The 27,305-nt window shown below is 36.0% G+C and overlaps 1 protein-coding gene across 8 annotated transcripts in view; it reads right to left on the minus strand.

Moving 5' to 3' along the window:
• Positions 1 to 27,305, minus strand: part of Nrxn3 (neurexin 3) — a 1,482,316-nt gene that overhangs the window by 26,842 nt on the left and 1,428,169 nt on the right. The window lies entirely within an intron of this gene.

Below are 27,305 nucleotides of genomic sequence, written 5' to 3' on the forward strand. Positions count from 1 at the left end.
TAATCTAAGGCAGAGTGTTTGAAAGTGGAGGCCTTCGGTGCAGGTTAGCCACTGTGAAGGTCTGTATGGAAATCAGGTTAGCAACCCAGCTATTGACCCTAAGAGGATGGCCTTGGAGCTAGTAGGTCAGGGATTTATTTTATTTTGTTTTATAGGTGCTATGTAAATAATAACAAATTTTCAATCTAGGAGCTGCAGCTATCAGAAGAAAAGTGTTGGGCATGACTAACATTGCTGCTTTGCGAAGCTCTCTACCCATCTATCCTGAGGTTCTTTGGAGCCCTTGATCTAAGATAATGAGGGACTGCATGGCAACAATTACCCATCTGTACTCTAAAGCTGCAAGCAGTTCTTTTCTCTTTTGGAGAACTCTAATAATAATCGCAGTCAAACCAAACAAACCTACCTAGATTCCGAAAAGCATAGTTCGGAAGCACCATAGGTAGCTTTGAGTCATGTAGATTCATTTGATCTGTTGTCCACAATAGTCGATAGAACTTTCTCACGAGCCAGGCTGGACCCGAAAAGTTCATCCTTTCCTAGTTGAAGAAGGGCTCCTGGTTTTAACAACCTTAATGTGGATCAAATGTCAATTGGCAAGCGTTTCAGTGAGCACCACCTGGGCCTGACCTGCCAGTGTCACATGAGGAATGGAGGGCTGCTGGAAAGCCAGCTGTGAAGGCAGAGTGGGTTATGGAACAGATGCTGCATGCCACAACTGGCGTCTTCTTTGTCATTTTCCAGTGAGGTTCTGTCACTACGCGGAACTGTTTCAGGCAACATTCTTGAAAATTGTCAGTGGCATTCAGCTAAGTGACTAGAGGAAGAATGTAGCATTTTTCTATACATTTTGTCTAGGGGAAGAACACAGCATTTTTATTTTTCTATGTAATGTTGGAAAGAAATCTTACTAGCAAGGATTCTATGCTTATGATGCAGAACAGTGGCAACCTGGAAACCAACTACAGAAGACTAAGTTCTGAATGAAACTGCCTACAGGTATGTAGCTTACAATAACCATCCACAGATAAACTAGACTATTCCACCGACCCAGCATGCAAACTGCATCTTCCTAACATGGCCAAGTTGGATACTGTGATGTACCTCTGATGTCACTGTCAGATTTCTTGTAGTACTATTATGATTATCAACCACAAAACCCATATGCTTTGTGCAAGGATGTGGTTTAGTTTTGAAATCCTAACCACTGCCTGTACTGAATCCCAAATCACTTTGCTTATGAAGAAAAATATGAACCCCAAGGCAATGGCCACATTCCAATTTGAATAATTCTGTTGGTTGCCACCATTTTTTTTTCCCATTCAATCCCTCTATTGTGTCATTCGGGGTGTAGCTCTTCAGTTCTTCCTACACACCAAATTTTGATTTTCTGCAACCAATGACTGCCAAAAGGGGCTCCCCAGGAGTAAGATAAGAATAAAAATCCTAGAACAGAGGCCTAAAGAATGAGTGAGGAGAAATCACAATCAGAATCTTTAGGTACTGATTTTTTTTCAAAGTTAAAAAAAATACAATTCTTCAGGGCATGTATTAACACATTCTTACATATTACTGCTAGATTCTGACTCAGTATTAACTAGAAAAGTGTTATGGTACAGAGAAAAATGTTTTTAAGTGACATTCTGCAGCCTCACCAGTACCACATAAGGCAGGTTCTGAAGAGGAACCTGCTTTCCAATGTGTTTAAATTTTTGTTTTAATTCTGTAAATAAAAAATTGCAAGTATTGAGCATGTGCAACACAAAATGTATGGACAGGTGTATACTGTGTAAAATGGCTTGGTTTTGTTTTTGAAAGGAGCCCTAGAAGATGGTCTCCCTGATCTGGAAAAGTTACTGCTGTGGTTGTGTTTGTCTTCTGAAGAAAGAGTGAAAAGAGAAAAAGGTGCCCAAGGTAGATGAAGAATGTCTGAAACTGTGGCCACTGCAAGTCCTATTAAAATATAGTTGAGAATGAGGACAGACTTTCCTGGTTCAGGTTTTGACTTATTCATTATTTATTGTTTTCAATTATTTATTAATACCTTAGAACATCATTCTTGGCAAATAGTTCACTAGCCCCTTTGTGTTGAGAGTTAGGGTCTCCCCTAGAACACAAGAGTATACATGTGTGGCTGGCTACCTTTTGGAAATCCATAAATAATATTTTCAACAGTGGCGTTTTCATTTAAAATGTTGTGTTCTTAGCTGCAAAGCAGCAGAACAGTAATTTAAGGTTAAATGATTGGTTCAAGTATTGGCAAGACTGAGAGAACTGAGCCTCTGGGAGAATCAGACGAGATGCCTTATCACATGGATTCTGTGCACGTTCAATAGTTATAAAAGTGATACTTTGGGATCCCTTATCAGATGAGAGGAGAGTGGCAGCAATAGAAATAAGAAAACCAAGAGAATGGCTCTGGGTAGATCGCCAGCATTTGTAATGGAGTTTAGTTCCCATCGTGGTAAATTCAATCTCCATAGTAGAAAGAAACTCTGGACTTCTCTATTTTCTTGGTTACATTTTTTAAGGACTAAAACCTTTTGTTAATATTACCAGCTGGTGTGGGACAATTCTGTTAACTTACACAGGGGAACTTGCGTAATAACCTGGGAATTTACTTGTAATACAGTGCACAGGCTCTTTCCATTTTTTTTTTTTTTTGCCAGAATCTTTTCCTCTCCCTGTTTACCTACAAGATGTTGTTACTTGGCAGATATATATTACAGTGTTGATCCAGATTGTAAAGAGTTTTTGCACACCTGGGTTATTTTCATTCCAAAAGGTCCAATTAAATAATATTGTGTTGCATTTGCATAATTATTCAATTTAGCTATATGGCTGAGCTACCATTCTGAATCTTTAAATTAAAAAAAAAACTATGTCAATTAAGAATTTTAAATTTTTGCTCAGTTGGCACCTCTACAGATGACCTAATAGATTGTTAGATAAAATTAATACACTACCATTTAACAAGTACTTGGGTAAAGAAGTACATAGGAATTGTGTTTATTTTATTGGTGGAATCTCAACTTTTTAGATGACAAATCCTATTGAGAACCTGATAAAGAAAGTCTATATGCTCTTTCCCAGTGAAAATGCTTGTGGTATATAAAATTTTGTGAAGCAATTCAAGAGAATCTCAGATTAAACTTCTTAGAGGGCAACATTACAAAAATAAAGCAAGGAGCTAATATCTATTAAAATGCCTTGTAAACTCTCTCTCTCTCTCTATATATATATATATATATACACACATATATATATATACATACATATATATATATATGTATATATATGTATACATACACATATATATGTGTGTGTGTGTATACACACACACACACACACACACACTTACAAGATAGCTATGCAGTAAAAGCAACACAAAGTATCAATTCTCCTTACTACCATGACTGATGTTGTAGCTTGGTTCACTGGAATTTAATTCATTCTTTTACTATCTCAAGTTATCTGAGTTAATATAAAAGGGCATTATTAAAACTTGCCTTCAATGTAAAACATAATTTATTCTAATAAAATGTGGCTAGATAGTGTTAAGTTTGATATTCATCAGCACTGGTAAAATGAACCCAACCTCAGGTGCAAATCTAATAGTGCTGGATGTTAATTAATGTGATCCAAACAACTTATCGTTTTGGGCTTGCTTCTATTAGGAAAGATGTGTTATGGCTCTGCACTAATAGAAAAGTCTATTAGTTGCATGATTCCAATTTTCTTTATCTATATTAGGCACTGAATGGTAGGTTTCTTCTAAGCTTAATATTTTTTTCCTGGTTTCTCTTTATGTTTAGAGAATTAGTTTAAATCTATAAAAATATGGAGCAATATTCAATGGATGTATTTAATATGTTTCAATCTGATAACTTCACTTATAATTTTCAATCTAGGAGAATTCCCTTTTTTTTTCTTCAAGAGTCAAGTTTGGGGTCCATATGTGCCATTCTGGATAGTACTAATACCAGACATTGAAGAATGCTTTATGTATTTTGACATATTTTTGAACCCCACAGTAATCTTGTGATGAACTGAGTAGATGACATTATTTATATTTTAAAGTGGAGTTTCTAGACCTCAACATTACTGCCATTTGGGTTTAGGTAATTCTTTGTCATGAAGGCTAATTCTGTGTACTGTAGGACATTTAGTAGCATCCCTGGCCTCAACATACTGATTGTCATTAGCATCTCCCCACTTGTGACAACCAAAAATGTCTCCAGAAATTGCCAGATGTCCCTTGTGGGAAAATTACCCTGTTTTGAGAAGGCAAAAAAACTTACACTGTGTAGAATTTACAACATTGGCTTAGGTCATAAAGACACTGAATAGTACAGACAGGGCTAGACTCATGTATGTCTGTGACATATATTTTCTCCCTCCTTGCCACTGTCCGAAATGAAATCTAGGAGACGCTCCATACTGTTATTCCTTTGGTGTTTCTGTTGAACCATAAATATCACTGCCATAGATAATATTATAATATCATTAATATAAGTAGAAGGTAAAAAGCAACACATGAAAGTGCTCATTATATTCTACAGTATTAGGACATTTTCACATAAACATGTTCATATCGGGGAAAGAGAGAGAGAGAGAGAGAAAACCCAATCTTGAGACAGACAGCTGGAGTAAATCACATGAGGAAGACATTAAAAAACCAGGAGCACAAAGTGAGCTGCAAACTAGAAGGAGAATCTGCCTCTGAGTTCTAGTCCCCAACTATGGAACTGATCTTAAATAGTATTTTAAGTGCTTAATGCAATCTGGCTGTTGTTGGCCTCTTTCCAGAACACTCTATTAGCTGTTGCAGTGGAATGCTGCCAACAGCCAAATTATCAGTTTTTAGTCTCCAGTGAGTTGTAGGTACAAACAGGAAGAGCTCATCCTCACCATTTCTAAGAGCAGTGGGGCTGTGCCTGACCCAAATAGCTCCATCCTCCAGACACCCTAGTAAAGCTAGAGAAACCCCATATCTGGTAAGATAAAAATAAAATCATATTCAATGCCTAGGCCCACAGAGAAAAATTTGTAAGAAATCCACAGTTCATCCTGAGGTCTCACGATGACTGAGTTTCCTAGAAGCATGGAGCAAATACACAAGACAATCTGCATACCTTTGTCTAATTAGAGGAAACATTTTCTCACTTTGCATGAGTGACACCCCACAGCCTAACCTAATTCTGCGGGAACACCCTACTACATGACCAGTTCTCAGGGCAAATACTCACTAACTCTGGAGTAACTCCCAAGTCTATGCAAAAGAAAAAAAAAAAAGGTGAGGGGCTAGGTCTGCACATCCATTAAGGTTCAGAGAAAGTGCTAAGTATGTAGTCCCTTTGAAGAAAGGGACACAGCTGGTGAGAAAGCAAGTATTTTTCTTAAAATGCTTTCAAGACCCCTGATTTTCTATTGAATCTAGACATTTCCCTCATTTTTCTTTTCCTCCCCATTCCCTGGTGGTCTCTATCTTTAATAGGACTGTCGACCCTTGAAGACCTCATATCAACACTTTCCTGAAATGGACTGGAACCTCCTTGGAGTTTATCTGCCAATTTAATACTTGTGTCATCTAAAAAAAGTGAGTTTATTCAACCTCCTTCCCATTTCATCAATCAGCGTGAAGGAAATAAGAGAGAAGACAGAAAACAGGAGGCTTACAGCTATTAACAATGCCTTGCCCCAAATAGCCAAGTTCAGAGAGTTGCCTGAGTAGTTTACTGAGCAAGTATCCCTTTGTGGAGTAAATGAGTTTGGGAGGTGGGTAATAGAACACAGTGGCTTAGTCCATTAAGACGAAATAGAAAGGTACAGTAATCTTATAAAATGCAATCATTTTATCATTTTCCTGTGCCCATAGTCACTTAAACTGTTTGCCCCCACTGCAAAATGGGTGAATTTTATGCCATTGAATCATAAGCTGAGATTTCTTTTCCCTACCCCTGGTGAGTGGCTTTTTGCCACAGTCTTGGAGGACTCTCAGACTCTTGGGCTGTCCCTGACCTTCAGGCTTGTTGAAAGGCAATAACCTCCCAGGGTACCCCCACAGCCTCCCTTTTGTGTGTGTATGGCGGGGGGCACCATACAATTTGACATTTACTGAATATGTTTCCAGAAGGCTGTCTCCATTCTAAAATTGAAAAACAAAAAGCATTTTGGCCAGTACTCAGAATCAAGAGAGCATGACCCCAAGCCTGCAAAGAAGCCCTGCTTCTTGAGAAAACTCTATGGCCAGATAAAGGATTCTACATAAATACGTAGTATGCTTTGTTGTTGTTGTTGTTTTTCCTTTCTAGACTATTCTAGATTTCAGATTTATTCTTTGCAAGTTTATTAAGGAGTCTTAAAAAAAAGTTACAACTCAGTTACTAACATCATAAATGTTCCCTGGAACTTCATTCTTTCTGAAATGATGTAACTTTTCTGGGGAAGTCAGAGGCTAATAGACATTTGTGTAATAACAATGGCCTTCTCCATTCCTTCATGCCAGGCCACTGTGAAGAAAGCAGCCATGATGCTCAACACATTTTTATAGCATGAATGAACCTCATTGCCCGTCTTTCAAATGCTCCAAGTGTGTTCAGATAGATAAACAAGCCCTGCTTGCAGGAAGTGCCTGAATTTGAAGTCATGGAGCATATCGTCTCCATTCAGAGAATGTTGCGAAGCAATGCATTGCAATGAAATACAGTGAGCGGGCTGTGGATATGCAGGCACCTTCATAGTAATAAATAAAAAAAAAAAGTCATTGGATTTTGTGGCCATGGTAGGCTGGGTGTGTAGATGATGTTGTTACCATAACTCAGTTCTATTCCACTAAAAAGATACTCACTAGAAACCTCTTTCAATGAAGAAAACTTTATAGAGAAGTCTGTTATTCCTCAGAACTTTTTTTAAAAAAATGTTCAGGGGCTAGAACTAAGCTTTTTTGGTAGCACATTATATTGATCATTGTGTGGGCAATAAACCAATTCATTTATAACAGATTCAGGCTACTACTATTGACCTTGGTGGCTACTAGCTCCTGACTCCATAAAATGTGCTATGTCACTTAACAAATCTAAATGGTAATCAGCAGTAATCTTATAAAATGCAATCAGCAGAAGTGATGGATTTTTATATGCAGAGTGCCCATGCATGGACAATGACAGACAGAAAGAAAGCCTGCTGTTCTCCAATTGACAGAAAAAAAAATATATATATATATATATATATATATATGTTCATTCCAACCCAGTACTAGAATGCTGTTAGCTATCAAAAACATGGCTTAGGAAACTTTTATGGTAGTGGCAAACATTCTGGAATAGGCATCCTATTATTTCCTTGAAGAAACTATTAGTGTGATTTATTATTATCATACACGCTCAGTACAAAGTAGTTTTCATTCCAACTGTAGAAGTACAAGCCTTAATTTTATTGTGGGCAAATATTAATAAATGAGGACCCATAAAAACCATTTCCTTTGAGTCACTAATCACACTGTCACTTTAAAATCACATATTTGAGAGTTTAACTGACAATGGGTATAGTGACAAGGACCATGGTAGGGAAAGGGACTCATTTTCTCTAAAGGGTGGAACTCTAGTAGATCAAAATTTGATCTCCACTCTTTTACCACCATCAATTAACAACTGCCCCCCCACACACACACACACAAAATTGTGGCAATTTCTGTTTCTTTAAAAAAATTGTGTGACTAATTCACTAATAGGCTCTACAATATATAAAAGGCCTAGTATTTATGTGTTATCTTAAATTACATCTCTCATATCCAGACTGTAAATGCTTGAAGAAATAATGCACAATTATGCTCCAAACTATAAAATATAATTAAAACTTAAGAACCTGGAAATGAATTTGGTGACGCTTCCAGTTTACAGTTTATTCCTGTCACCTTCCCTTCTACTGTAGGAATTGGGGTACCAAAAAGAAAGAATCATATTTTTATTAATTGAACCAACATTCCTTAAGGGGATGTATTTTACTTACGAAATCTCCATCCTTCACAAAGCCCACTTCCTCCCCACAAAACTCACAAAACTCACATCTGTTCAGTCCAAGATGAAAAAAGACACCCACACCATTTAGTTCCTTCTTTTTTTTTTTTCCTCTAGAACAAAATCCTATGAGATAGTCCCAGCTTCCAAATGACTTTCTCAGAGTTGGTTGATTTTTCCTAATGTCTAAAATTTCTTGCAAGCTCAAATGCTTTTCTCCTCTTTGCTCAGTTAATTCTCACTTATCTCTGATTATTCAGCTCAAATATAATTTCCTCCGAGATTTCCCTGCTCACACTATCAACCCCTGCCTTGTCACCTGCCCTACCAGGATATGCTTCCCAGCACCAAGGGCTTTTGCTTCAGAGCACTCATCAAAGGCTGTCACTCCACACTCATTTGAAGATCACTTGGTTAATTAAATGACAGTTTTCTCCACTAGCTCATGAGGATCTCTGTTGTTGCTTATTCTAGTGTTTTTTTTTTTTCACACTTAGCACACAGTAAATGCTCAATACACAGCTATTAAGTGAAGATGTTAATGGAAAGGATTCAGTTAGCCAGAATAGCTTCCGTTTATCAATGCTCTTTAAGGAATATATACTCTATGTCATATTTCTAGTAAGTTCTAAGAAAGGAAATCCTCCTGTGCTAAGGCTCAAGCTGTAAAATCCTGCTTCCATATCAATCCACCACTTGTTCTAAATTTACTAAATAGAGGGAAAATGGGGAAATAAAACAATAGATTAGAAAAATATTTCAAAACTTTGTTGAGCTGGACAACTAAATGCATTGACCCTGAATTGGATCAGGGTCCAAAGTAATCCCAAAGCTCATTATGAAGTCATTAGTGCAATTTGAATTTACACTTTCCATGAGATCTTGATGTATCAAGTTTACATTTCCTTGTAAGGGAAAGCTCTTATTAGTAAATAAACACTGAATTATTTGGGGGTAAAGGTACTAATAATGTCTGCAACATAATCTCAAATGTATATATCTATATGCATGATGGTTTGTACACACATTCCCAAACAATTTGGTCATATCAGTGTTTGTGTGTGTTTCTTATATCCACACATTGACATATATACATGGTTCCTGACTTTCAATGGCCTGAATTAATGTTATTTTGACTTGAAAACTATGTAAAAGCAATACTTGCTTAGAGGAAACTGTACTTAAAATTTTGAATTTTGATTTTTCCCTGGGCTAGCAATATGAGGTGCAATATTTGCTGGCCCTATTATTGGGCAGCAGCAATGAGCCACAGCTCCCAGATACACTCTATAGCAAATAGTGTTGCCAAGTTACAATGTTATATTGGTGAGATGTATTAAATGGGTTTTCCAGTTTCAGTATCTACAACTTACGACAGGTTTACTATAATTCTAGGTCCATCTGTATAGAGAGATGACGGTAAAGCAAAGGCAAAAATGGTGCCTCTAAGGATTTAGGTATACTTATAGCTTTTTCCAACTTCAAAATTATTTTAAAACCAAAAGTTAAAAAATATTTCTGAGGAAGGTCAGTGTTTGATGCCGGCATTGTGTAATAAGGATGTGCAATCACACTGGTATTCATACACATACATAGGGATGCTTTGTTTCAGATTTCCCATGTAACATGTGCTGGAAGATCTATAACTCCAAAAGGGCCTTGTTTTTACATCAAAAGAATTATCTGAAATATATGGATTGATATTTTAGGAATAGTATAGAAACAGAGCAATGTTTTTTTTTTTTTTTTTTTTTGCCTTTTAATCTGGCTTGTTAGTATCTTGATCATGCTTTCCAACGCCAATATGATAGAAAAAAATATTCCAAATAACTATCCATCAACTAGTTCCATTTGGGGTAAAATGGCCAAGAGATACATTTGTTCATGTGCTAGGTCTAGAAAAGATGGTTTTATATATTTAATGAAAAAAAAGAAAGTAAAGCACTTTTCAAATTTTCTACTTGTATCCATCAATTATCAATCAATTATTGTGTCCCATGGAGGTGGGGTGAAGACGCTGAAGGAAATTGCTCATGTGTCATTTTAAAATGGGGCCCTTCACCAATGTGTAAGATCCTGCTAAGGCCCAACATGGCGACCAACTCTCCCTACACCACTACTGAAATTTTCTTTAGTGGAAATTGAAAGCAAAGTGGAGGACTGCATAAACACGGATGGCAGCTGATGGGTGGAACCTGTTTATCAAGTTCAATAACCACAAATTAGCATCTGCACAATGCCTGACCCAGACAGAATCATGAGCAATTGGAAAATTTGAACTGCAGTAAAAAATACAATAAAGGACTATTTCACCAATCGGTGTGATAAGGGAAGCTATGTAATGACATTTGGCAATGGATGCAGAACAAAACAGATCCGTACACAAATGAAGTCAGGACACAGGCAAGGTCATAAGCAGACTCTGAATGAGGCAAATGAAAACAAAATCAGATTTTTAATGGTCACAAACACAAAAGTTTGCCATTTAGTAGCACTGCCTGACATCTTAGAAACACGGGTTGTAGAATCAGGAACTACTTAAGGACAGTATCAATTTCCTGTTACAATCATTTGGATTACCTGTCAACATGATCAAACAAGAACATTCCTCTGAGTGGAAAGCAAATTTTAGAAATCTATTATATGTAAATTTTCAAATGCACTTTATGTGCGACGATATCCACAATTTAACTATTGGATGAGCAGCTTCTGATAAATCCACATACTAACAAAATCAAAGAAGCTGTCCCAGAAAACAAAATAGGAATAAAAAAAATATCTAAACAGGAGCTCCCATTTCTTAAATGAAAGTGTAGAAATCACAATAGTGCTGATATTTAGAAGTGGCTGCTTTTATCTTTAAACAACCCTATTGTTTGAATAGCTATGCTCCTGGCATCACACTTGGACCATTTGTTTTACCAGCTGTTTCTAAAAATATATTAGTGATGGAGACCTTTTCTGTCTCCTCCAAAATTGCTTTTGTTGAGGGCTGTTTCCCGTTTCCACAAGGGAAACAGTAAAGTTGTAGAAAACAACATCTGCTAAAAGATTTCACAGCTTCAGGGATGGACTACAGTCATACACTTCACGTGACAAGAAGAACAACCCCAAACCCCAATAAACTAAATGGCGGAAGAGACCAATGCACTCTTTTGTGTTCAAGGTAATCAAATGCTTTAATTTGTTAATATGGTCTTTGTAGCTACAATGACAGATGTTCCCTACATGGAAGAGAATGTCAATTAATCTACAGCTGGCTTAATTTTCTGGACATCCTTTCAACAGAGAGAAGGAAGAGGAAAAAGGGAAGTAGAGAGACAGGAATGTAAAGTTTGTAATTACTCATTCTCAACTGTACCCTTTCATCCATTTATTACATCTAACAAGCAGATGCACAGATAAGGGGTGGCCAGGCACAGAGGATGTACACATCACTCCAGGCTGGGCTAAAAAAATCAATCATTTTCCCAAGTGTCTCTTGAAGGCCACGTCATGTTCCATCTGGGTTTATGTTTTCCAAGCACAGATTTTAAACTTTCTGGTCATGGGTCATTTACAGGGTATCTCCTACCCACTTGTACTATATGACCACCTGGTGTGTCCATGGACCATTTGTCAGTTGATGAACAGGACTGACCTGAGGGAAGCAATGTGTGCTCAGTCATACAGAGCCCTACACATCATCGGCAGCATCATCTCCAAACCTTTTCAGCAGCTTCCCTTGCAAGACCTTACATCATCACTCAACTCATGGGAAAGGAAAGATTCACTTTTTTTTTTCTTTTAATTACCACCATGGCAGAGCTCTTAGAACTGAAAATTTATAAGGTTTTCCTTGTTGGCCTAATGCAGTCTTTTACATTTTAAAACCAACATATATCCCTTCTTTCTGATGATAAATGTAATATATATTCTATATGAGGGCTTGAAGTATAAATAACAGAATAGAAACCACTCATCAGCCATCACCTAGACATTATCGCTGTTGAGTTTGGTACTCATAATAGAATCCTCACACCTGATCCAGGACTCTAAACCTCTGATTTCCAACAGACAACTTAGGATGATTCCTTGCTAGGCTACATGAAGAGTCATATTTTCAATGGTTAGATAATAATTTCAGGAAGCAAAGACTATTGGTATAGATTACAGAAGAGAAGAAAAAGGGGAGAGGATGTGAGAACTGTCGATACAAATTCTGCAATTGCCTTTAGAGTAGCTCACATTCCTCATCTGGGCTATGACTACAGTATTTGACCTTCTCTTGACATGTATATAGATCCTGTTAGCTCAAAAGGAGGCTAATTCAGCTCTGCAAAATCACTGTTTCTACTTTTCCATAAGACTTCAGATGAGAAAAAAAAATACTCTCTAGATTTAGCACAAAGACTGAATTTTATAGGCATGAATTCTTTCCAGATAGTACTTAAAGTTTCTATTATCAAGTATATATACCTTTACAAACTGATCTTGCCTTCTAATAATATTCATCCTAGTTTTTTTTAATTTGCTTATTCTATTTTATGTCTTTACCTTACCAAGATTAAAATTTTTAAATACTTTTTAATACTTACTAAGTGATGGGTGATTGGTGTTTAGTAACTTCCTGGTACCTTGATGAAATACATGGCTAATGTTTTGAACAACCAATAAAAAAAAATTATAAAAAAAAATAGTTCATAACAGATTTGAGACTTTGAAAAGTCTCAAATCTTCAAAATCTACTAGATCTCTTATGGCAACATAAAAAACACTCTACACCTCTAGTTTTCTGGTTTCTGGATGTTTGATTTTAAACATCAAAAAACATAGGATGTAGTGTCACAAGGCAGGGCAATTCTGTAATTTAAGTTTGGTGGAGACTTGCTGTATGGCCCTCACATTTCTCATTGCATAGTGGATCAGAGGAAACTTTGGCCCAACCTGGATCTGGTGTGAGATGAAGCCTGCGAACCAGTGGTCCAGCTTATGGAACTACCTGTCCTCTCTTCGGGAAGATAGCATCACTGACAAGAACAGATGCTGGTTGAGACAGAATCACAAGCGACTTCTTGTCTCCACTAATAGGTTCACCATTTGTGTATAATCTCTCAGTTTCTTTTGTGACTTATAAAATATTGAGTTGTAGATTTGATCCCTAAGAGGGTCGATGATGTCCTCTCTCATGTGGCAACTATGACTGACCAGTAAAGGAAAGATAATGAGTTTTTCACACATATTGTGATGGATGCCACATCTGTTTAGAAGAAAAATCTTTGGGCATTTTATTTGAAACTTGATACACAGTATCAGTAAAATGGTATGGATTATGGATTGAGGACACCTGGGATTTAATTACAACTCTAACAGGCATGAGCTTTGTGACCTTGAGCAAACCAATTTACCTTTGTAGATTTGGGATGTGTTACCTAAACCAAAACCATTACAATAAACTCTAAGTCTCTCAAGCTTACAGTTAGAAAGTTACATGAACTTCAAAATCATAATAAGAGATAAAAAATGATGGAAACAAATTGTCTTAGCTTTATGGGAGTTTGGAAGAGAAATTGCTGGGGTTAATTTGAAATGCATTGTCTTCAATGATGTAATACGTCAGCAAGGGTTTTTACTGAGAACAAATCCTTCCAAAAATTTGAAAGGGTAGAAAGTGAAAACATTTTCTGTCTCATTGCTGTGCCTTCTCTGACCTTCATGAGGCAGGTTTTAACTTTTGTTCTTTTAATCTACTTAATTTGAATGTCATTAAATGAAGGCATGCTCTCTGCACCTCACAATAGTTTACTGGTAGTGCTAATAGTTTACCAGGTTGCATTAAACCTAGTCGACTACCTCTACCAAGCCCTGGAGGCTGAGTTTACCTCCCTGCTTTATGGGAAAGCTACTAATGACAAACTAATAAGCAAATAAACCAACCAGCCACATGGTGACATGCCAAGTGATATCAGTATAATGGGAACCAAGAAGCTTCATCCTGTTTCTTACTCTCAGGCCCTCGATAGTGCTTGCGATGGTCTCTTTCACGCTTGCTTTCTTTGGCTTCCTTTATCTCAGAGGCTTATTAAAACAGTAATTCCAATTTAGGAAATTTTCAAGGCCAATCCTTATACCTCTTGCTCCCCCCGCCCCAGACCCCCCTTGTGGCTCCATCTTTCTTTTCTCATGGTATCATCTCCTCATTTTGCTTTTTGCTTTCTATATAATTCAGAGCCTTATAACTCCAGGCACAAAAGCACAGCAGGGGTCTTGCTGATGGAGCAAGCTTATAATGTCATTACAAGCATCCTGGCTCCCAATGTTCATCTTATGCTCCCCCTGGAGTTGGAATACATTAGGATCTGGCTGTAGTTCACCCAGTGTTCATATACGAGTCTTTCCTATTTCCTCTCCTCAGACTTCTAATGTTAAGATGCTAAAGAGACTAAGCACTAATTTATAAAATAAAATCCTTAAGCAACAAATTCCACTTTCACAGCAATGCTAAATAAGGCTTTGAACCTGTATTTTCTTAGCCTGTTCCTGTCTAATCTGCTGCCAGGTGGTAGAACACATTATTCACCTCAGGACATAGGATGCTCCTTCCTGCACCATACTGCATAATCCCTTACCTAGGACATTCAGAGGGCTAAGACATAAATAAATGCTTTTGTTTGCAAGGCCGAATGGAGTCCTATATATTGTGCCTCCTTGATTTTGTCCTCCCCATTCACTGCCTGTGTCACCAAGAATGTTTTTCTCACTTTCCCCACAAAAGTTATAAAGCTACAAATCAAAGAGTACAGGGAAAGAAGAGGTTCTCAGCGGGTTGCAAATATCATATCTCAGTCATTTAGACATTTGTCAGTTCCATAACCCACAGTCAAGGTTTGGGGAAGAATTACTAGGATGTGACACAGCATGTGGGTGGGAGCTCAAGGAAGGTACTGCAAAAGAGGTCTGTAAGCAGGGAGATGCAGCTTCCCAGCAGAGGCAGAGAGTTCAAAAGATGGATTTGCAAATGGAAGGGCCAGACTCTTCCAGAAAAACGCAGTAATCACATTTCAAGCCTGGGATAAGGATACATGTAAAACAATGGTGGGCAATAACTTTAAACACGAGCTTTGCATGTCCTATGTTATATGCTTGCCTGTGCTAGTGAAAAAACTCAACCAACACTTGTTAGGAGCGATGATAAAATGGGCAAGAAGGCTTCAGCCATTAAAACAAAAATGTTAAAAAGACTGAAGACACCTAACCTATTATGATCTAAGTCAATAAGCTATGTATGGCTTGTGGCCAGAGCCAGGTCAACATCTGCTTTTGTAAATAGTTTCATTGAAATACAGCCACACTAATTCATTAATGTATATCTACGGCCAATTTTGTGTTATTACAACTGCAGAACTGAGTAGTTATGGTAGGGACTGTAAGACCCTAAGTCTGAAATATTTACTCTCTGGCCCTTTACAGAAAATATTTGCCAACTTTTGCTCTGTTGTGATTGTTCTGAGGAACTTGAATGCTTGGCAATACAAGATTGTCAACTCTCATCTTTTAGTAATAAAAGAGGTCTCTGTGCTTCAAAGTTAAGATGGAAAGACAAGCCAAGGACAGAGGGTACTCAATCATTTTCAACTGTACAAAATTTCCTTGGTAGGATCTGGCTTCAGGATGGGTCAGGATTGATAACTTGTAATGAGCCCCTCAAATGCTTGTGCAGACCACACACTCCTTGGAAGATTCTAGCCACAGCAAACATGGTTGAAAGGATGCTTGCCTTTTGCAAATGTTCACCTTTTATAATTCCTTTAAGATTCCTTTCTTGTATGCAAAATACAAAAGCCTCTGAAAGTTTTGTTTGTTTGGTTTGATTTTGTTTTACTATCATTGTAGATATTTAATGCAAGGAAGTGAGAAACAAAGGGAAAATAAACAAATGGGTAGGATTCTAATAGACACCGATGTCAGAAAGGGTCCAAGGGAAAAAGCTCATTCTCTCAGATATATGTTCACTGTTTTTCCTTCTTGTTGCTGTTTTGCTTTCTATAAGTTGTAACATCTAAAACACTGTGTTCCAATAATTATTTCTGAAATGAAGAAAATGCAGCTTCTTACCAAATCTCTCACTAAGAGCCTCTATTCTTGGAATGTTAACCTCAGTTAGAGGTGGCTGCCATCTGATCAGATGTTTTCAACAGGAGGAGCGATAGTGACTAATGAGCTGGGAACTTCCAGCACATGAATTATCACACAGGTGATATCAAGCAAGACAAACTTCACATAACTGGTGGTATTTTTCTTCAAAGCCAGAACCATCCTGCCACACCAGAAACCAGAGTAACTTGCAATAACCATATGTCTTTGGATGAATCATAATTGAAGGATCTCATAACCTTATCAAATTAAGGTCCTTGAAGTCTTTGAGATACATAATAACTAGCTTAATTAGCAAGTATTTTCTGACCACTTGATATGCTTAATACACAAGCTTCCTTTCATTGTTATGAAGATAGCTCTTTTATATAAATGGTCAGTGGAAAGTAAGGACTACACAGGAGGCAGCATGGCATAGTGACCAGTGTGTGGGACGGAAACAGGTGCCTTGGATTCTCATTCTGTTTCTTTTACTTCCTAGTTTGTGACTTCAACCATTTGTTTAGCTCCTCTGTGCCTTGGTTTGTAAATCCCTAAGACAGAGATGATAATAGTAGACCCTTATAAGATTGCTGTGAGGATTAAAGATTTTAAGAACATAAGTGGAAATGTGTTGCTGGGTTCAATCCCTAGTACCAAAAAAAAAAAAAAAAAAAAAAAAGTAAAGTATTTAAGACTTAGATAACTCTAGCAAGTGCTTAATGAATATTCAATGAATGAAAGAACAACTACAACAGTGGTAAACCTATATGGGAAGGCCTATAAATCACTTTAGGAGACTTTATTCAGTATTAAACATGCTATCTGTAAAATCAGACCACAGGAGGGGACTGGGATATGGCTCAGTGGTAGAGCGCTTGCCTAGCGTGTGCAAGGCCCTCAAAACAAAAATAAATTCAGCACCTCAAAACAAAAAAAATAAATAAATAAAAGAAAATAATATACAAACAAAGAAAACTTGACCTTGGGAGCAACTAAATCTCATACTAAATTAAGGCTAAATATTCTATCAGAAACTGACCAGAGAATCTGTCTTGTCAAATTAGGAGAGCTAATAAACCCAATACTTTCCTTTTTAATTCCCAGATCTTTCCGATGCTTTCACAAAGCAATGACTGAATATCTAACCGTAAAATGATCTTTTTAAAAGCTGCAGCCATTTTCTGCAACATAATGGTTTTCATGCTGTTTTAAATGTTAATATACTGGTTTACTCTATGAGAAAATGTGCAAGCAAAGGGCATTGACATATTTCACAGTGCAGCTGGTTAATTAACATGCATCAAATACTGTGACTAAATAAAATTCATTATATTTTAAAAGTTACAAAAACATAGCAACTGAGTAATGGAATCATGCTGGAGATTATAATTAGGTGCTAAGAAATGCATCTACTACAGTCTTTCCAAAGCTCAAGACATAGAATTTGAAAATCTAAGAAATGTCCTGTTCATCTTCAATGTTAGGGAGGAAGGCTTATCTAGCAACTTTTTCTTTTCTTTTTTTTTTTTTTTTTTGGTACTGGAGATTGAACTCAGGGGTACTTGACCATGGAGCCACACCTCCGGCTCTATTTTGTATTTTATTTAGAGACAGGATCTTACTGAGTTGCTTAGCACCTTGCTTTTTGCTAAGGCTAACATTGAACTGGCATTCCTCTTGCCTCAGCATCCGAGCCACTGGGATTACAGGAGTGTGCCACCATGCACTTATCTGGCAACTTCTGAGGACACAAAGTTCATTAGAACAGATGTCCTCATGAAGGCACAGGCATAACTCCTATGGAACTTACCTATAGAATGTGAGGAGTCCTGTCTCTGTTTAACTGTCTACATTTTCTACCAACACAACTATAACATAATATAAATTCCATTTTATGCAGGTCTCTAAAGCAAGGACCTCCTTGGGACCATGAGTTAGCTCTACTCTCATTAAGCTCTATGAAGGAGCATATGATGAGTCCAGATCATAGCACTTTAATTCCCTGTTAACCCTGATGCTATGTGCACACTGTAATAGAAAGAAAATGTATCCATTTCTAATCAGATTTGCATTTGAATCTTACCTATGTTCTATAATACAGGTATTTGATCCTGGAAAAGCAAAGGGAATCCCAATGTTCTCAATTGTGAGGTGACTCCTCTAGTGTCTACCACATAACTCAAAAAGAGGTTTTAATAAAATATCTAGCAATGAATTCATTGGGAGGCCAGTGATATTTGAGCCAGTTTCTGACAGCTGAAAGCTACAGCTTTAGGTATTATGCAAGGTGGTTTTTAAAACATGGACATTAGAAAAAATTAACATATAATTACAAACAAATTATATTAAAAGTGCAGATAATAAAGACTTCCACTTATCACATCCTAATTATTTTACCATATTTTATTATCTATGCTCTGGAAGTTGTTGCTATCTATCCTTTCTTTCTTTCCATCATTTCTTCCCTGTCTTCCTCCTTTCCTTTTCTCCCTCTCTCTTTTTTGTTCCCCATCGCCCCTCTTTCATGAGAAATTCTGATTAGCTCACATTGCCTGAATCATTCCCTCTTGCTTTGCCTTTTCCTCTCTTTTAGATAAAGAGCTACCCTGACATGACCATGTGCCTTGATATGCTTGCTCTTTTCCATATTTAAAGTATGGATTTTTTAATCTTAAGACAATCTCTAATAGTCTATTACCTACTGCCCATTTCCTATCTATTTCATATTCCCTTACTCAGCCCCCATGATTAAGGAAGTGAAGTTGTTACACGGTGTCCTTTCCATAATATTAGTATCAAACCAACCAAATTTTTCCAAGTGATGCATTATGTTGCTTGGGTAATCACAGGTACAACCCAGCACTTGGACAATTAACTGAGTACTTTCTCCCATTTCTAGCTCAAGAAATTCAGACTCTATTCTCAGAAGTAATTTTATGGCATATGTCAGTTTCTTTGGAATGAGAAAAGAAATAATTTAGCTTCAAGTTAAAGTGTTGGCTCTCTAATGCTTCCATGAATTAAAAAATAAAATAAAATATGCACCATTGATTCAGAAAGATCAAAAGACAATCTTACCTCAAAATATGCATGAAGAAAGAACCAGTAAGTTAAGAAGATTTTTCCCCTCCTTAGATGCCTTGCTGAACATATTCATATTTTATGTTAAAATACATAAACATAAATGAATTTTATAATAAAACACATGCAGATTTCCACAGATTCCTCACCAAATTAGGAAGAGGCACTGATCTCAATAGCAGTGTGATGGTGTTCCCTTACTAGCATTTTCTGAAAACAATCTTCTGTAGATCTGTTTCTGAAGAAATGGTTCTAACAAGAAAGTTGATCAATTTTAGAAAAACTTTTTTTTTTTTTAAATTTGCTCTTCTGTGAAGTCCCTTTAACAGTTAAGCCAATTTAATCATGCCAAAGCAATCAACAAGGGTTTCTTATTATTGTTTGAATATTAATTAGTATTAGTTTCCCACTGTACATTTTTGCCTCCTTAGGTAAAAGAGCAACTTATGACTTCCAGATGCAAACCACAGTTGTCAGCCATAGAATTCAACTGAAATTTTGTTTTGCTTCTTTGTGAAGTTCCCTAGGGGTAGGGTTAAAAGTGGAGACAATAGGAGACAGAGAAATAAAGGCAGAGGATTTCAAACCACATATTACAAACAGAGAACAGAATCACAGAACGACAGCACAACAGTGGACTCCAAGACAAGATGGCAAGACAAATGGACCAGACAAGAGACACATGCTTGACAGCTGTGCCAAGGAAAGAAAATACACAAACAAAATCATACAGAGATGCTGCAGGAGCAGCTCTTGGGGCTGCCATGACCCAATGGAAAAAAAAAATAACAAAAAAAAGAGAACCCATGAAATTGTAACTATGAAAGAAAGTTATCCCCACAACTCATACAGTGAACTTGCTGGGTTAGCCTGGATGTGGCACTTGGATGAAACACAAGATGGCGTCATTAGAGCCCATGCACTGGTGATGGAGCCGTGGTTAGTTGATTAGCTACAAAACTGTCACTGCATGCCACACAAATGATCCTGGGCGTGTCCAGAAAAAAAAAAAAGATACAACATATACTCTGTATCTGCAATAAAATTCTTTTTATGCCATCTGAAATTTGTGGAAAGGGGTATGTTTCTCAGTTGTTGTTTTCTGTGTGTTTTTCTTTCTTTTATTGACTTCTGTTTCTGGCTCATTTGCTCATCTTTTTATAGTTAATTACATGGTCATAAGGGGAAGAGTGAAGGCAAGTGGCCTGTGCAGATATGGGGGAAAATAAAAAAAAGGAAAGGAAGGAAATTAAAAGGAAAAATATGCATAGAAGGAAGAAGAGGAAAACACAGTATTTCATTCTTTTGTACACAACTTTCTTGGGTTTTGTTGGGGTTTGTTTTGAGATAAATACTGGAGGGATATGCTGAAGGGGAAGGAATTCAAGATTAGGATGGCAAGAAAAGATTTTGTTGCCTTGTTTGATTTGTATGTCTATATATCTCTCAGTATTTAAAAAAACAATGATCATAATTATTCATAAAAGTATAGCAATGAGTTAAAAATAGCCATAATGACCAAAATACTAAATATGGATCAAAATAAAATAAAGTAAATTGAACCACCAAAAATTCATGCGGCACAAGATGAGGTGAAACAACAGAAAATGTTCTTCAAATCTATACAAGATATATATCTATTTATATATATGCACACAGGAATGTGCATATATAGATAGATATATCTGTATAATTTTTTCTTTCCACCCTTCCCAACAATAACTGAATTATGGAATCACCATTATAACTATGATAAAGAAGAAAACAAAACCTAAATAAAAGTTAGCATGCTTTGTTTGCCACGTTAAAACAGTTATCATGCATGTCTATGTCAGCCGATGCTGGTTAAGAATGATAGTGTGAATTTCTGTGTAAACACATGACTGATGGCAGGGGCTGTTAATCTCTGCTTACATTAGTCTAGTACCATTTATACTGTGTCTACATATATATGGAGTGACAGGCATTATATATTTATTTACTATGCACACATTTTATATATATGTATATACACACACGGTACCTATATTTGGGACTTATGGGAGAAAAAAAATTCAGAACAGAAACAATAAAAGGAAGCTGATAAAAATGACTCTTTAAAACCCAATCCCTCTTTACTTATTTATTTTGGGGGGACTTAATGATTTCATTAAGCTATTCCTTATTTTCTTCTTGCATTAGCATTTGGAAACAGGAAGTTCTCATGAGTTTGGTTTGAAGTTCTTGCTCTAAACATGCCCATCTTTTGTCTAAAAAAGCCCTTGAGCTAGATCATGTTTATATATATATATATATATATATATATATATATATATATATATAAAGTTCAGATTAAAGTTTGTCACTAAACTGTACTAATGTTTCCATTGTAATAAATGAAAATTTCTGTGTCCCCTGAACCAAGATACAGAAGTGTGCTCTTTGGTGTGAATTCAATCTATCTGTGGTTGGCATCTTCTGTGATTCTTTTTGTGCCTGTCCTTGAAAGGGTTGTGCTCTTCAATGAGTTAAAGGACTCTCCTGAGAGTTCTGATAGTATCCTAGGCATTTCCATTCATTGTTCATATTGTTTCTTCTCTTCCTTTTCCTTCATTCCTTTATTACCCTTATTTTTCTACCTGCCTTCATAATCGACTGTGAATTCCTAGAAGGAAGGGGTCTGTTCTTACTGATCTTTGTTTTGCTAGAACCCAGTCCATGCCTACACATAGGTGTCCCACAAAAATGCTATGCAAATAAATGGCATATTCAACTTTCAGATCAAAGTGTTTATAGTCATACATGGATCTCATTGCTTCCTTTGCCTTCCTCCCCAACATAACAAAACATCTTCGGTAATCAAGTTGGATAGAATGTTTTTCTCATTTTTATAATTTTAAATTAAATTGGTTATTTTTCTTATGAAATATGTAATAACTATTGGCCCGTAGACCATCGATGTTATTGAGCTATCAATGGCCTAAAGGGTAATAAACAATTAGTAGAAGTTTCCTATACTTCCATTTCTATTCTTATTCTAACTTTCAAAGCATTTCACCATTTAGGATTTTAAAAAGTACATAGTTAACTACAATGGCTCAAAAATTAAATTGGGAAGTAGAGGTATTGGGATATAAAAAAAAATGTGATATGAATGAAACTAGAAATTACAACATTAAAATTGGGAACACTATGGTCCCAGGAATATACTTCAATAATTTATAGATCAATGAAAGCAATTCAAAACTTGATAGGATTTAGCCTTGCCCTAAATATGCAAGCAACTGTTTGCTTTTGTGTACATTGGACATCTGTTATAACTCAAATGCAAAAATGATTAATGTCCACAGTCAAGGATCAATTAAGTAATTTCCCCACTATTTCTATTGCTCTTTCTAGAGCTAAAACATTGTGTCAGATTACTTTCATTTTTTTCTTTATTCAAAGTATTTTTTTAAGTGGTTCTGAGCTCTTCAATGTGAAATTCTAGTCAGGGTGGTGCTCCAAACTTCCTTTCACTTAGTCATATTCTACTCCACTTGACAAAAATTACACATTGTTCTATTTACCAATCATGAATTTATTTTTAGAAATTTTTTTCTAAATTTAAATTAATTAATTAATTCTTTGTAAAAAAGACTTATAGATGGCTAACTTCCCTCTAACTTGCTGGAGATATTAATCTGACAGAATGTATTTATATAAACAAAGAAGATCACAAATATATTGAAGGCCAATGATCAGTACCTTTATTCTTCTGTCACTTTCAGATTCTAGTAAATAAGGCTCTATTTCTATTTATCTGTCACTAGGAAATTATTTTTGTCTTAACATTTCAACTGCATTTACTACTGTGTTCCAGTAAATAAAACTCTCATTTGGTGAGCTTTTAAAAACTCAATGCCAGATTTTGATATTGGAAGTACCTTAGTGAGGCATCTCAAACTGATAAAGAGGAAGAACCCAGATCACCTGGAAAACACAACTACAAACATGCTCTGAACTGGTGTTCTGCTAAATTCTAATTTCACCTAATCTGCATTAGGTATTGTAACAGTGCTAACAAAAAGGAACAAAGTAACAATGGCACTAAATAAAACTGTTAGGATATAGATTTGAGTAGTAAAAATATATCTGAGAACCACTCTGGAAATAGTAATTATTTTGTGATCTCCTTTTACTGCTATTAGTTTAAGCGTTTCCTTCAAACCAACCACTACTAAAGGGGTTCAGTGCAGCCCTATCGATGGATGGATGTGTTTCATCTTTCACTGCCTGTCTCTGGAGGAAGTGTTGTTCCTTGAGATCTGATTAAAGGACACTGAACAAAGGCAAAGGCAAAAAAGCTGGTTAATTGACAACCAGAAAAATGTATTCCCAGATAACAGCTGGATGAATCAATATGGTAGTTAAGTCATTCTATGCCTATTTCTTAGGCATCCTAGATATTTCTTTTTATTTATTTATTTTTTAAAATCTGCTGTATCAGACCTGTTATGAAGACTTTCATACTATTGAAACTATACATATGTAACCTCTGGGAAATTGATAATTTCTAATTGTACAAAAAGTAATCTAAGAATATATTTGTTTTGATGCTATTTCTGCTTCCAAAAGTAGAATATTAACAGCAGTGACAGGTGGGAGAGGATGAGAAGAAACTAAAAATAACTGTCATCAATTTCTCTGAATTTCAGAATTCATGACCACATTTTAGATCACAAATGTGAACCTGTTAAAGATCTTAATTGTTATTGGCTTCCATATCTCATGAGAGAATTCCACTTCGTGATAGTTATTGGAGCCCTTTACTGTTTATCTGTTTCTTGTTGGATCCATAAGAGGAACAATGAAATACAGTAGGAGCTCACTTCCCAATTTAGTATAAGTAGAAGTAAAGTTAGGAAGGAAAGTGTTTGCATGCAAAGGCAAAATTTGAAATATTAATTACTGACTTCTTTTATGGGGAACCCAGTCAACATTTATAAATTAAGAGTTAAATCCTGACCCTCAATTTTAGATAGAGGGTAGTTACTCAAATATTTTAGATATTTTCACTCAATGCAGATGGCTTCATTTGATTTTATTGTCTAAAGGCTCAATTCTGGAATCTTACAGCACATATTCAGAAAAATGCAATCATATCTGTGACTCCTAAAAGAATTAAATTCCCAGAGAAAGATGGATAGGGAAAAAAGAGAGAAGAACATTTATTTTTGTGGAAGAAATGTAGATTTTGTTAGGACAACATTTAGTTGCACAAAATCATTGACATTAAATAATTCAATAGGTTTTATTTTAGCTGTTTATGGCGAGATGAAGTTAGAGATAGAAAAATGTTCTCCAATTTTAATTTGAGATTATGAGACATTTTGAGAGTCAAACTAATTCAGTCAACAAATCTTAATTGAGCTTTCATTCTGTGTCTTGCTTTCATGGTTTAGGATTTTTAACTCATTTGCATATTTTCCAGAAAAAAAAAATACACATCTACTGGATTCACAAGGTTTCTAGACTACTGTCAACCAAGTTCCAAAAACACTTATCTTTAAACATGATTTAATTAATCAAACTATACCAAACCATGGGTATCCCTAAGTGCCTAAGTGAGTTCTAGATATGAAAGGGGACTGCTTAATTCTGACTCAAAACCAGAAGCAAGAAAATTCATTTTGATGTAAGGAAAATAAATTTAGAAAATCATTTCATTTAAAACCTGATGTCCATAAGAAAAGAGTTATTGAACTGGAGCATATACTCAACTGCCCAAATGTATGAAGTGTGAGGGTTTCAAGTGAATCTAAATAAATCTGGAAATAATGTGTAGACGTGAAACACCTCATAATAAAATAAGAAATAATAAACTCGTTAACTGAGAGAAGATAAGGTTAAGTATGATAGAAAAAAGGGCTAGATAATTAGCCAATATAGTGTATTTCTATCAAGCAACAAGCTTGGGAGAGAATAACATTTTAGAAACTGAAGCAGTGAATTAGGCTGTATAAGACCAGAATTTTCATCTCACTGTTCACATAGAATTTCAAGCTTAACAATTTATGTCAAAGTTAGGTAAGTGTCACCACTATCCATTGTTGTGCAGGCAGTGCCCACTGAGCCTCCAAAAGCTAGTAATGTTTCTGATCTTAATTCATATTGTTCTTTAGAAATGGGAAGCTGTTGAGGTAGCTTCCATTTGATACAGAAGAAGGCCTGATAATCCTAAAGTGGTAGCCCTCACCAGTGTTAATCTGGTCCTCAGGGCAAACCTCTTGTCTCTTAATCAATAGAGATACTTGTCTCCTGTATTAAAAATGCTTCTGATGTATTTCTGTGTGTGTCCAAATCACTCACCAGGAATATGTTATAGAAAAAAATAAATTTAGGAAACAAAAGTGCTCATTTTTTCAAATGTGATAAATTGAATTATCCCAGGCAGAAGGGATTAATAAATTTATTTGAGCTACGTGTTAACTCTTTCAGGGTTCCCCACTTAATATATTTCCTCCTGTGCTCCCTTGCAGAATTGAACAGATTATTTTATTTTTTTAAAGAGAGGTGAGTTTGTGTGTGTGTGTGTGTGTGTGTGTGTGTGTGAGAGAGAGAGAGAGAGAGAGAGAGAGAGAATTTTTTAATATTTATTTTTCAGTTTTTAGTGGACGCAACATCTTTATTTTATTTATATGTGGTGCTGAGGATCGAACCCAGCGCCCCATGCGTGCCAGGCGAGCGCATTACCACTTGAGCCACATCCCCAGCTCTCAACAGATTATTTTAAAAATTGTTTCCCTCTCCCCAACTGCCCCATGTTCCTTAAGGAATGCTGGCATTGAATTTTTGTTCTCTGCATTTCAATTAGCTGGAACACATGTACAGCCACTAAAAATCAAATGAACTTAGTCTGGGACCAATCAAGTTTGGGCCTATTCAAGCTCAATATCAAATAGTATTATGTACACACAACCTGAGGAATGTACAACTTGTGAACCTGAGATCTGGAAAATCTCTCTCTCTCTCTGATGACATGGGTCATGTGGAGATGACCTTATGGGGTCTTTGGAGAAGATGGTGGTAATATTTCAGAATGGCAAAGTTTGAATTGTTATGGCTTATATTCTAAAGATGGGATAAACATTGCTGCTTATACACATATTACTGATAAGAAAGGAAGAAAATCAGAGAAAGGATACAAACAGAGAATTCTAGTTAAAGTCTAAGTATCTTCAATGATTGGTTAGCAAGTCAGTTCATTTTGCGTATGTTTTGAGAAAAATGTTGGATTCATATCTGAGTCCTTACCATCTAGCACATGCCTAACTGACACAGCTAAGTTTAAAAAAATATTTGTTGAACTGAACTATGTTGGAGAGGTAATTTATATAGCAAAATTCTTTATTTTATTTTCTGACAGCTCATTCATGAAAGTATTGGAATAGGAAGGACTCTAATCTAGAGGTATATTGTATCCTGCCTACTGTTCAGAAATATTTATTGAATGAATAGATGAATTAATTTTCGAACAAAATTTTGGTGTCATGATCTCATATGGATTGGATATATCTGCCCTTTAGAGTTAAAAACCTTAGTTGTCTGTCACATAGAGATTATTACCCAATAACCTGAAAAACTCTAACAAGGTCACATTTGTCTTCCCTCCATACAGCTAAGGAACAAATTACTCCAGGATGGTAAGGCCAATGTATTATTGGTATGTCCCTGGGTAATACTAAGGATAAAACCCACAGAACTTCCTGTATCCAAAGCAACTTGCAAGAAACCAAGCAGTTAGGCTTCAACAAAATTTAAAATCAATAATTTTGGGGTAAGGAATATAAGATTTTTATTTTTGACATATTACTTTTCATGAAACTTAAATTTCTCTAGAATTAGCAAAAAAAATAATAATGACTTGCCTTTTCTTAAAGAGAAGGAAAATAAAATTAAAGCAACCCAAAGAATCAATGGAAAATTTTATTTCTTTCTTTCAGCTTTTGCAGAAATAAGATCCTGATCCAACTCAGGATTTTAATTTTATTAAACATACACAGAAATTCGATGATATCTGTTCTCTATTATATACATATAAATGTTTAATTTAGAGTAAGTCTCAAAACA

This window comes from Marmota flaviventris, chromosome 2 (assembly GCF_047511675.1).
Source record: "Marmota flaviventris isolate mMarFla1 chromosome 2, mMarFla1.hap1, whole genome shotgun sequence".
Lineage (NCBI taxonomy): Eukaryota > Metazoa > Chordata > Mammalia > Rodentia > Sciuridae > Marmota > Marmota flaviventris.